General features: G+C 46.7%; 1 protein-coding gene across 10 annotated transcripts in view; it reads left to right on the top strand.

The window, feature by feature from the left end:
- The window catches only part of RALGPS1 (Ral GEF with PH domain and SH3 binding motif 1), a 269,975-nt gene that overhangs the window by 63,400 nt on the left and 193,323 nt on the right, over positions 1-13,252 (top strand). The window lies entirely within an intron of this gene.

Here is a 13,252-nt window from a genome sequence, read left to right as displayed (position 1 = left end):
GAGGATTAAAAACTAGTTCCTTTGAGGTATCTGGAGAAACCCCAAACTTGAATGTCTTGGATCTATATTAGCTAAAAATAGAAGAGTTTGCTCCTCATTGTCATTGTCAAAACTGTGGTTAAAAGGAGGATCCTGGGAACTGCCTCAGTTTTTTTGCTGTTGTTATTGTTGGTAGCAGACTGAGAATTGGAGTTTTTCTTCTTGATGATGCCTGCCATGTTGTGGCTGGACCACCCCAGAGTTGGAGGGATATGAATAAAGGACAGTTACAAGTTCAACAAGACTACCTAGGAAGAAGAAGCCAGCATCTGAGAGCAAGGTAGACACCATGTGTCACCTGTGCTCCCAGAATATCAGGAAGCCTGTGGACTGTGCTTTTCAGTGCCACCTGTGCATCAGACTCAGCTGGGGAGCTCTGTAAAGAAATGCAGATGCCTGGCTCCATCCTTGGAGATGTGGATCCCATAGGGTTAGAGAGGGACCGGGCATCTCTGTTTCAGTGAGTTGTAGCCACTATTCTTTTTGATATGTAAATTGTCCTGTATTTAGCCAGTGGGAGCCCTGTCATGTCACCACCTGTATCCTCTTAGCAAGGTCTCCTGGTATGGATGGCTTTCTTGCTCTTTGGCACCACGAGCTGTATCAACATTACGTCATACAACTCCTGCTGTAGACCTGGAATCGGGTGTGCCTTCAGGGTCCTGGTTTCTTTTGCTGGAGATGAATATTCAGAAACCACAGTCTAGGTGAAAGGATGCTCTGGAGAAGAGGCTGCAGTTGCATTTAGGCCCTTTTGGTGGCCAGGGCGAAGAAATGCCTCTTTTTCCAAAGGAGAAGTTCTGGTGCACCTGGGTGGCTCAGTTGGTTGAGTGTCTGATTTAGTTTCTGCTCAGGTCATGATCTTGGGGTCATGGGATTGAGCCCCGTGTCGGGCTGTGTGCTCAGCGTGGAGCCTGCTTGGGATTCTCTCTCTCCCTCTCCCTCTGCCTGCTTGTGTTCTCTCTCAAAAGGTAATAAAAAATAACAGGAAAAATCAGGAGTTCATAATGAGGGCACGTGGTGTTCTTTCTCCGCATTCTTCCTTCCCTCTTCATCCTAGTCATGACTTTCCTGTGGGTGGTGTTTGTTTCTCATCCTATTGACTCTCGGCTTGGCCCTGTGCCTTGGGCATAAGTGACCGCATGGTGCGTGGTGAGTGAGAGGCATGACCGGCCCTCCTGGGACTCCCACTCTCCGTGATATGTGGGTCGCTGTTGCTTGTTTAGCCTGAGTCCGCAAATGCGGACATGACCTGAACCGAACCCAGAGCCTGAATTCCAGCCTAACCTGGCCCCACCCCGGTGAGCCCAGCAGAGATTGACTGAACTGCAGCCCTTCTACCGACCCCTGAGTGTGAAATAAATATTGCTGTTGTAAGCCTCTGAGATTTGAGGGTTGTTTGTCATATCACATTATCCTGTTGGCATGTGACTGACACAATGTTGATCTTTCCAACTCAAATCTAACATTACAGTGTTGGGAGCTTAACTCCTTTGATTTTTGTATGATTTCTTTTACGATGACAGTTTGGGTTTCTAACAACATTAAATAATTGCATTTTTGTACTATCTCTTCGTGTGTGTGTGTATAGACACATACACACACACAGTAGTTTAAAAATGATAATATTGGTATTAATATTAACCAGCAGACTACGGATTGCAGTTTAGCATTTCTTTGCAGTTCTGTCTGTCTTCAGTACCTTTTCTTCTCGTCTACCTCCCCCGTACCACTTCCACACCCACGTGGGCCCCCCTTCTTGACTTCCCTGAAAGGCTTTTGGAAACACCAGGACAGAAAAGGAGGGCTGTGCTCCCTCGGCTCTGGAGTCTGCCTCCCGAGAGACCCTGTTGGATCCCAGTGCCTGGAACGCAGTGGATACTCAGTATTTGTTGAATGAGTGGAGAAGGAATGAATGGGAGACGCACAGGAGCAGAATGTTATCTGGCTGTGTTTAGGCTCATTGCCAAGGGTGGGGGGTGGGCCAGTTGAGGGAACATTATTACCAGGGTGCCTGTTTTGTGGTGGAACCGCCTCCCCCAAAACAGGGGTTTTGCCTGGGGAGCTCAGCCTTTGAAGATTCCAGTTTCCAAATGCTGTTGATAACTGAGGGTAGAACTGTGGCTTCTGCTAATTTCTGTGAGGGAGACCACAAGAGCATCGTCACAGGGCTTAGAGGAAGCTTGGCAGACGGTGAGTTAAGGATTGGCAGAGAACAAGGAAAATGGAAGTTAGCAAGTAGAGAACCATAACTGCCCCGTTCCCCGGTGACTCTGACAAGTGACCAATTTTATCAAGCACTGGCAAGTTAATGCAGATACAGCCTCACAGCATAATGGCTCACAGCTGGGTATACTTCTATGCGGTGGCCCAGAACCATCACCACCGTGGTGGATTCCTGGCTGCCGGGTCTCGGGCTGAAGGAGGTCTTCCTGAGGGGTCCTGGTGGTGGCAACCTTGTGTGGTACATTTGTGGGGTGGCATTTTTGTCCCCACCAGTATTCCCTCCCACATCTTTCGTTATGCCCAAACTCTCAGCCCATGGAACTAAAGGCCCAGCTGTTTCTCAGAGGCCTTGGAACTCTCAGAACTGGTTTTGTCATTGGTTTCGATGTCAACCGGGAGCAGTGTCAAGGGGGACCTACCGTTCTTAGAAGGTGCTGAAAATGAGCATGGGCTGCGCGTCCCTCCACCTAGGGCTCTGTGCACACTGGGCCAGCGGGTTTGCTCACCGGATCGGTGCTCAAGAGCAGGGGCTCGTCTGACAAAGCCAGGGGTGGCCCCACCCTGAAGAGCTCGGACTTCAGACAAGTTGTTCATTCTTTTTATGCTTCCATTTTCTTGTGTAAATTGGGGGAAATCACAGTTTTTACCTTACAGTGGGTGTGTGAAAACTTAGTAGCAGGCAGTCAGTTCCTGATGGCTTGTGGCTGTTTGCCCTCACTGGTGCCCAGTTCGAAGAGGCTGTGAATGTTACGGCCGGGCGGTCGTGCTCAGCAGAACACGCAGTAGCGCCCGTGTGGGAGCAGCTGGCCCCGAGGAGGTGGGGCTTTCAATAGCGGAGTGGGTAAGAGCCCTCTTCCTGGAATCCCTGAGGTCTGAGCTCCTGTCCTGATCCCTGGAGGGCCTTCGAGAAGCTGTGGTCTAGGTGAAGACTCACACTGCGGTGCCCCAGGACCCTGCGGACATTGCTGGAGTCTCTCTGCTTTGGAGTTAGCACATTAGCACTGAGCCTTGAAGGCTGAAATGGACTGTATTTTATGGGTGGTTTGGGGAAGGGGATGGGAATTAGGAAGAGCATTTCAGGCAGAGTGAGTAACTCATTGAAGAGGCGGATAATATATTTAGTGAGATTTAACACTACTTTAGGTGCCGGGTGGCTGGAGAGAAGAAAGGCGAGCCTGCTGCTCTCTCAGTTCTGTGCTCCTCAGGGGTCCCATTGCCAGGGATGTTGGCATAGTAAGGGCATACCAGAAGTCACTGTGTCATTCTCTTGCCCACTGGCAGCTGGGGGCATGCAGGGTCACAGAGGCACGTGGATGGGTGTCCAATGGGCCTGAGTATGAAGGAAATGAGCCTTAGTGGTACCAAATAAAGCTTCTCTGTGTGCCTGTGTTTTTCCCAGTTTTTGCTGCCATCCCCACTGCCAGAGGCCCCAGTAGGGACTGACCTTCGCTCGCTCACTCTCGTTCACTCATCAGTCCACTGGGCTGCGTGCTGGGGAGACACAGATGAGGGGGACACGGGGACACAATCCGGCGAGGGAGGACAGCGATATGAACAGACAGTAGACGGGAAGTATCTGGGGATGTAGAGATGTCAAGAAGAGTGGCTGGTAGGGATGGGCAGGAGGCCGAGCTCTACGCTGTTGGATTCCGGGATCCATGGAAGGATTTAAAAAAGGGAGTAGCATGGACAGGTTGTATTTTAGGAAATTCATTCTCAGTGCTGGAGACAGAACCACCTGCACTCGAGACCGATTAGGTGCTTTGTAATAGTGTGTGTGGGGCCAGGGGGCAGCCCCGGAGAAGAGAGAGCCTGGCTTTAGGCTGGTTATGAAGGCAGCTGTGAGGCCCGAGACAAGAAGAAACAGGAGAGAAGGGAGTGGACTGTGCGTTCAGGGAATAGCAGGAAGCGCAGTGGGGAGAGAAGGAGACGGAGGAAGCGGCTTCAGAGGCAGGAGGAGGCACAGGGAGCCTGGAGGCAGAGCAGGGGCGTCAGGAATGTTTACCCTGGGGGAGGGAGGCCGGAAGGGCTGGAGAGGGCTGATGGCCTGGAAGACTCAAGAAGGAGTGAGGGACCAGAGGTCAAGCAGGAGGCAAAGCACAGATTTGGTTTGGAGTCAGAGAACGAGCTGGAGGCCAGGAGGTGATCGAGGGAGAATGATGGCAGAGTGCAGGGTCTGGGAGGTGGGGAGGCTCTGGAGACTTGACGGGAGGAGGCTCTGCCTTTGGGGAGCTGCAGTGGGAGGACGATGAAGGTCTCTCCTGGGGGAGGCAGGGGTATGGTGTGACCCAGGGGTGAGAAGGCGCACCACCCAGTTTAGGGGTGCCCCGGCTCTTGTGACTGGAGAGCGAGAGGAGGAGACCGTGGGCCTGAGCCAAAGGCCCGGGTGCTGACAGCAACGAGGTGGGGAGACGGAGGTGCCAGGAGGTAGCCTGGGCTCCCCCAGAAGACAGCTGAGGGCCTAGACTAGCCACATGAGGTAGGGGACCAGCATGTCACCAGCACCTGCCCCCAGGTTTCAAGGCACAGACCGGGAGCTCATAGTTAGGGGAGGGCTGGCAGGGGCTAGTCTGGGCGGGCTTGCAGTCCTCTGCTGTCCTCACTGTGGCCCCGGCCGGGAAGCTGAGGCTGAGAAAGGCCGGTGGCTTCAAATGAGGAAGGGAGTAGCATTAACGAATGTTTGGGGACAAAGAGGCTTTCTCCGGAGAGAGCTTGCCTCCCTGAAGGGCACTTACTCTAGAGAGGTTTGGCTTCACCCTTCCTGCCTCAGGGCTTGAGGCCTCTGAGCGAGACTCCACCAACCTGTGCTGCTTTGCGGAGGGGCTGGCCTGTGGGAATGGCAGGCTCCCTGCTGAAGTTCGCCATTTCCTCTGGGCCACATGACACGTCGCAGCGCAGGAAAACACTGCCTGTGGGTTCAGGAACCTGACCCTCTGGCCTTTTGTCTGGATGCCGGGTCGCCTGCTCTGAAGAAGCGGGCATTCCAGAAAGCCGAGGTCAGTGTTGGCTGTCAGACAAACCCTGTGTGTCTTTGCTGCTCCTTGGAATCACAGTGTTTGGCCCTAGGAGCAGGGAAGCTCGTTGCCAGCAGGCAGTTATTTGTAAAGAGGAGGTCGGTTTCGATGACATCATGACACCCCTCTCTCAGGTCACGCACTGGGCAGTTTTCTCCGACCATTATCTCCCTCCGCTACCCCAGCCTGGCCTGGGTCTCTGCCACCACTCTTCTGATCACATATCCCCGCACTTCATCTTGCTTTCCTACCTCCTTTCCACAACCAGGGACATCTTTCTAAAGCCGCAGTCTGACCCTGTCCTGCCTAGACCCTCGGAGGCTCCCCACTGCTCCTTGGACACACAGCTCCTTTACTCTGCCGGCCAGGTGGCGTGAGGGCCCCGCAGCAGACCTCCCAGCCTCTGCCAGCCCAAGCCTGCTGCTCCGTGCGGCCCACAGCCTCCCTGGCCCAGCCTCTCCGGTCCCGCCTGTGCCCCCCACCGTCTTGCCATCCATCCGCAGAGGTGGAGGGAGCAGCCGGGAGCACTAGACTGGGAGCTGCACGTGTTCCCCTCACGCTCGCCGTAATGTCTCCTGCTTGCCATGCATAGCACTTTTCACTGTTGTACTGCAATGTCATGACTTTCAAAAGTTTGAATAATTAGTTATTTCCAGTCTGGCTGCCTCCTCGGTTATAAACTCCATGGATACAGGGACCGTGCCAATACCGTTCCCTGCATATCCTGTGACCCAGCACGGTGCCCGATCCCGTTGTTACTTAATGAATACATTTAGGATGTGGCAGTGATAATAATGATAAGATCTCATCGAATCCTCATCACTTCTGTGCTCCAGCGCCTCCCTTGGTTCAAAAGACTGAATTAGGTAGTAGGTAGGACCTACCTGCTGCCTAGGGGGTGGTCCAGGTGCTTCCTGTTGGGGCCAAGATGTGCGCATGAGGCTCCCAACATGAGGCTTAATGGCGCTGAAGTTCGCACCGGAAGCCTGAGCAGCTGCCCCTCTCAGTGACCGCTCCGAGTTGGCATTTGTTACTCGCTTTTCATTTCCTGGTAGCTGCTCTCCCCATTGTAGTGGCTTCTTGTCACCGTGGAAACAAGTAGAAAAGGCTTCTCCCCAACTCCACTCATGATGGAGGGAAGGGTTGGAGTCCCTCCCTGAGCCCCAGAAAAACACTTGTCTGAAGGGTGGGGAGAGCCACTGGAACAGGACTCAGGTCTGGCCACAGACATAGGCCAGCAGCGTATTTGATCCAATGAAACCCACATTTTGTACCTTCAGACTCATTTTTCCCCTCTTCTTGGGTGTGGATAGGACAATAGTGCTGGTTAGAAACCAAATTTCCTTTTAAATGAATTAATAACATAAAACAGAACCTTTGGTGAACAGCTGTTTTTATCCTTGGGGACTTGGCGCCTGGTTGTGATTTTGTCTGCAAGGAAAACAAGGTTCATGTGGACTGTGTGTTAAGAGCAGCTGTCTAGTTCCAGGCAGTTTGATGTGACTGGAGGTCCCTAAGCTTCAGGGGCAGGAAGGTCTGCATTTGCAGCCCCGCTCTGCTACACTCTAGCTGTGCGACGGGGCCAGGTTCCTGCATGTTTCCGTATCAGTAAAGTAGAAATGATGCCTGTCCCAGGCAGACAGCCCAGCACGTGGCAGAAACTCACAAGGTATTTCTTCTCTTCTGAGAGAAGTCAGGGATGTGGCAAGGAGAAAAGGAACAGCAGCGCTAATAAGTCAAGCTTAGAGGGATCTTGGGCCAGCAATGTGTCAGGCTCTCCGAGGGAAGGATGCTCTGTGTCACTGCTGTGGTCCTTTACTCCAGGCACATTTTTTTTTTTGTTTGGGAGAGAGCATGAGTTGCGGTGGCAGGGAGTAAGCACAGAGAGAGGGAGAAGCAGACTCCCCGCTTAGCGTGGAACTAACACGGGTTTCGATCCCAGGACCCCAAGATCATGATCGGAGACAAAGGCAGATGCTTAACTCACTGAGCCACCTTAGGGGCTCCGGCATGGTGCCACATTATAAGATCAATATTGTCAATACTTGTTGAATGAGTGAGAGGAAGATAGAAAAGTACTCCTGTATGGCCCAAAGCTTAAGAGCTTGGGGTCTGGAGTGAGAAGGATTAGGTGTGTTTCTGTGTGACCACACTTGTCACTTACTGTCTCTGAGCCTCAGTTTCATTTCTCTAAAATGGAGATGATAATATAACTACCTTAAAAATTGGACATGAGAACTGAATGAGATTTTTTCCAGCTTCACTGAGGTGGAATGGATATATATAAATAAAGCCAATAATTCGTTGAGTTTGTATGTATATATCTGTGAAACCAATCACATTGAAACAGTAAACATACCTGTCCCCCAGAAAGTTTTCTCACACTCCTTGCAATCCCTCTCTCCCTTCCCACTCCCTCCACGGTCTTCTTGGAATCAAGTAGAATCAGTTCTTAAAATGTATTCTTCTATTTCAAAATTGTCTTGGCTATTCTAGTTCTTCCCATTTCCATATGAATTTAAAAATCAGCTTGTTAGCTTTACAAAAATGCTTGGTGTTCGGGCGCCTGGGTGGTTCAGTCAGTTAAGCCTCTGCTCTCAGCTGAGGTCATGATCTCAGGGTCCTGGGATCGAGTCCCGAATCAGGCTCCTTGCTCAACAGGGAGCCTGCTTCTCTCTCTACCTGGGGCTCCCCCTGCTTGTGCGCTCTCTTTTTCTCTCTCTCTGACAAATAAGTAAATGAAATCTTAAAAAAAAAAATAATGCCTGCTGTTGAATATGATCACATTGAATCTGTAGATTAGTCTGGGGACAGTTGACATCTTAACAATACTGAGTTCCCTGAACCATGAACACAGTGTGTGTATCCACACATTTAGATCTTCTTTAATTTGTTTTAGTAATCTTGTAGTTTTCATTATACAGATCTTACATGTCTTTTGTCAGATTGATTCCTAAGTGCTGCATTTTCTATGCTGCTATTAATGTTATTTTATTTAAATTAAATTCCAACTGCTCATTCCTAGTTTATGGAAATAGAGAAATGTTTTAATTGGCCTTATATCTTACAAATTTGCTAAACTCACTTATTCTACTAGCTCTTTTGTAGGTTCTGTAGAATTTTCTACACAGATGATTTTTCTGTGAGCCACACAGTCTTATTTCTTTGTTTCTAAACTAGGTGATTTTTATTTCACTGACTTGCCTTATTTGCTGGCCATACTGTTGGTTAGAAGTGGTGGGAGCAGGTATCTTTGGCTTGTTTCTGGTCTTGAAGGAAAAGTTGTCTTTCGTGGTTAAGGATGATGTTAGCTGTCAACTGTATGTCTTTCATTTGCCTTGCCTTTTCATTTGCTTTATCAGGTTGAGGTTATTCCCCTCCGATCCTAATTTGCTAAGAATTTTTCTGAGTGGATATAGGGTTTTATCAAATGTTTTTCCTGCGTCTGTTGAGATAACCATGATTTTTCTTTTTTGGTCTGTTACTGTGGAGAATTGCATGATTTTTTTTTTTTTTTTTTTTAAGATTTCATTTATTTAGGGGCACCTGGGTGGCTCAGTCATTGGGCATCTGCCTTTGGCTCAGGTCACGATCCCAGGGTCCCGGGATGGAGCCCAGTATCAGGCTCCCTGCTCAGCAAGAGGCCTGCTTCTCCCTCTCCCACTGCTTATGTTTCCTCTCTTGCTATGTCTCTCTCTGTCAAATCTTTAAAAGAAAAGATTTTATTTATTTGACAGAGAAACAGCGAGAGAGGGAGCACAAGCAGGGAGAGTGAGAGAGAGAAGCAGGCTTCCCTCTGTGGGACTCATGATTGATTTTTGAATGTTAAACCAACCTTGCGTTCCTGTGATAAACCCCACTTGGTCATGATGTAGAATCCTTTTTGTATATTGTTGGATTCGATTTGCTAAAATTCGGTTAAGAATTTTTGTATCAGTGTTCATGAGGAATATTGGTTTATATTTTTCTTTTCATGTAAAGTATCTTTTTCTGGTTTTAGTATCAGTGTAACGCTGCTCGACTGACCAACGTACCTACCTACCTGTCTATCTGTCTATCTGTCTAACTAAGATAGAGTGTGTGCACAGATACATGCCCATGCAGTGGTGGGTAGGTGAGAGAGGGAGGGGGAGAGGCACCAACGGACTCCATGCTGAGTGTGGGGCCTGACTCAGGTCTCAATCTCATGACCCTGAGATCCAGTTTAAGCTGAAATCAAGAGTTGGAAATTCAGCCAACTGAGCCACCCAGGTGCCCCATGCTGACCTCTTAAACTAAGTTGGGAAGCACTTTCTTTTCAGTTTTCCAGAAGAGTTTATGTAGAATTGGTATGATTTTCTTAAATATTTGGTAGATTTGGCCAGCAGAGCTGTGAAGACCTGGGGTTTTCTTTGTGGAAAGAGTTTTGTTTTTTTCCACTTAAATAGACTATTTTATAGAGCAGTTTTAGGTTCACAGAAAACTGAGCAGAAAATGCACAAAGTTCCCACATATTCCCTGCCCCCATATGCACAGCCTCCCTATCAGCATCCCATTAGAGTGGTACATTTGTTACATTGGGCTCTGAGCTAGGTGTGGAGCCTGCTCAAGATTCTCTCTCTCCCTCTCCCTCTGCCCCTCCCCTCAACTGTCTGTCTTTCTCTCTCCCCCTCTTAAAAAAAAAAATGAATTCAATTTCTCTAATAGATATGGCGTTACTCAGGTAAGCTGCTTCTGTTTTTAGTAAACTTTGGTTAGGTTATTTGAATGAGTTTGTCCATTTTTTCTAAATTAAATTTATTCACATGGCGTTTTCATAATATTGCCTTATCCTTTTTATATCTATGGGATCTGTAACAAGAATCAGACACTTTACCAATGGAGCCACCCAGGTGCCCCAGTTTATGCAATTTTTATAGTTAATCTGATACTAGTTATTTTGTCATAAATAGAAGCAAAAGCCTCCTTCTTTATTTTGAAAACTTTTTTTATTTTGAAAACCATCTTCTGTGGAGGAAAAAAAGTTATTTTTCTTAAATTATATTAAGGTGTCATTCTACTCTGAAAGCGTGTGGGATGGCATAAAATTGCACCACATACATCTGGGCAATGACAGTTTTCACTGTCACTGTGTTCTGCTGTATAACATTTTCCCTGGGAAAAGAATTTATAAAATTGTACCTTACTTTTATGACTATGTACATCTGTTTACATTTACATCAATCCTAGCTTAAGTTGGAAAATGTCAAATAAAAGAGTACAGTGAAGCTTACATAATCTTTGGTCTTACTTTCATAACCAGAAATTCAGTCCGTAGGGATAGGATGCTTTGCAGTGATCACGTGACTCCTGGAAGGGGGATGGAGCACCCACTTCCCAAAGATGCATGGTGGGGCGGGGAAACAGGGGAAGAAACCTTACTGGGGAGAAGGAGGCTTGACTTGGAAAGGCCTGCCATTTTCCAAAAGTTGGACTTACCCAAACACAAAAGCCTTGTTGTTGTTTTTTTTCTTTTTTTTTTTAATTAAATTTTTTATTTTTTATAAACATATAATATATTTTTATCCCCAGGGGTACAGGTCTGTGAATCGCCAGGTTTACACACTTCACAGCACTCACCATAGCACATACCCTCCCCAATGTCCATAACCCCACCCCCCTTCTCCCAACCCCCCTCCCCCCAGCAAACCCTCAGTTTGTTTTATGAGATTAAGAGTCACTTATGGTTTGTCTCCCTCCCAATCCCATTTTGTTTCATTTATTCTTCTCCTACCCCCTTAACCCCCCATGTTGCATCACCACTTCCTCATATCAGGGAGATCATATGATAGTTGTCTTTCTCTGCTTGACTTATTTTGCTAAGCATGATACCCTCTAGTTCTATCCATGTCGTCGCAAATGGCAAGATTTCATTTCTTTTGATGGCTGCATAGTATTCCATTGTATATATATATACCACATCTTCTTTATCCATCCGTCTGTTGATGGACATCTAGGTTTTTTCCATAGTTTGGCTAATGTGGACATTGCTGCTATAAACATTCGGGTGCACGTGCCCCTTCGGATCACTACGTTTGTATCTTAGGGTAAATACCCAGTAGTGCAATTGCTGGGTCATAGGGTAGTTCTATTTTCAACATTTTGAGGAACCTCCATGCTGTTTTCCAGAGTTGGTTGCACCAGCTTACATTCCCACCAACAGTGTAGGAGGGTTCCCCTTTCTCCGCATTCTCGCCAGCATCTGTCATTTCCTGACTTGTTAATTTTAGCCATTCTGACTGGTGTGAGGTGATATCTCATTGTGGTTTTGATTTGTATTTCCCTGATGCCGAGTGATATGGAGCACTTTTTCATGTGTCTGTTGGCCATCTGGATGTCTTCTTTGCAGAAGTGTCTGTTCATGTCCTCTGCCCATTTCTTGATTGGATTATTTGTTCTTTGGGTGTTGAGTTTGCTAAGTTCTTTATAGATTTTGGACACTAGTCCTTTATCTGATATGTCGTTTGCAAATATCTTCTCCCATTCTGTCAGTTGTCTTTTGGTTTTGTTAACTGTTTCCTTTGCTGTGCAAAAGCTTTTGATCTTGATAAAATCCCAGTAGTTCATTTTTGCCCTTGCTTCCCTTGTCTTTGGCGATGTTCCTAGGAAGATGTTGCTGCAGCTGAGGTCGAAGAGGTTGCTGCCTGTGTTCTCCTCAAGAATTTTGATGGATTCCTTTCTCACATTGAGGTCCTTGATCTATTTTTGAGTCTATTTTCATGTGTGGTGTAAGGAAATGGTCCAATTTAATTTTTCTGCATGTGGCTGTCCAATATTCCCAACACCATTTATTGAAGAGGCTGTCTTTTTTCCATTGGACATTCTTTCCTGCTTTGTTGAAGATTAGTTGACCATAGAGTTGAGGGTCTATTTCTGGGCTTTCTATTCTGTTCCATTGATCTATGTGTCTGTTTTTGTGCCAGTATCATGCTGTCTTGATGATGACAGCTTTGTAATAGAGCTTGAAGTCCGGAATTGTGATGCCACCAACTTTGGCTTTCTTTTTCAATATCCCTTTGGCTATTCGAGGTCTTTTCTGGTTCCATATAAATTTTAGGATTATTTGTTCCATTTCTTTGAAAAAGATGGGTGGTACTTTGATAGTAATTGCATTAAATGTGTAGATTGCTTTAGGTAGCATAGACATTTTCACAATATTTATTCTTCCAATCCAGGAGCATGGAACATTTTTCCATTTCTTTGTGTCCTCCTCAATTTCTTTCATGAGTACTTTATAGTTTTCTGAGTATAGATTCTGTGCCTCTTTGGTTAGGTTTATTCCTAGGTATCTTATGGTTTTGGGTGCATGTAAATGGGATTGACTCCTTAATTTCTCTTTCTTCTGTCTTGTTGTTGGTGTAGAGAAATGCAACTGATTTTTGTGCATTGATTTTATATTTTGACACTTTACTGAATTCCTGTACAAGTTCTAGCAGTTTTGGAGTGGAGTCTTTTGGGTTTTCCACATATAGTATCATATCATCTGCAAAGAGTGATAGTTTGACTTCTTCTTTGCCGATTTGGATGCCTTTAATTTCCTTTTGTTGTCTGATTGCTGAGGCTAGGACTTCTAGTATGATGTTGAATAGCAGTGGTGATAATGGACATCCTGCCGTGTTCCTGACCTTAGCGGAAAAGCTTTCAGTTTTTCTCCATTGAGAATAATATTTGCGGTGGCTTTTTCATAGATGGCTTTGATAATATTGAGGTATGTGCCCTCTATCCCTACACTTTGAAGAGTTTTGATCAGGAAGGGATGCTGTACTTTGTCAAATGCTTTTTCAGCATCAATTGAGAGTATCATATGGTTCTTGTTCTTTCTTTTATTGATGTGTTGTATCACATTGATTGATTTGCGGATGTTGAACTAACCTTGCAGCCCTGGAATAAATCCCACTTGGTCGTGGTGAATAATCCTTTTAATGTACTGTTGAATCCTATTGGCTAGTACTTTG

Source organism: Mustela nigripes, chromosome 9 (genome assembly GCF_022355385.1).
Source record: "Mustela nigripes isolate SB6536 chromosome 9, MUSNIG.SB6536, whole genome shotgun sequence".
In the NCBI taxonomy this organism is placed as follows: Eukaryota; Metazoa; Chordata; class Mammalia; order Carnivora; family Mustelidae; genus Mustela; species Mustela nigripes.
This window is presented reverse-complemented; position numbering and strand designations above follow the sequence as displayed.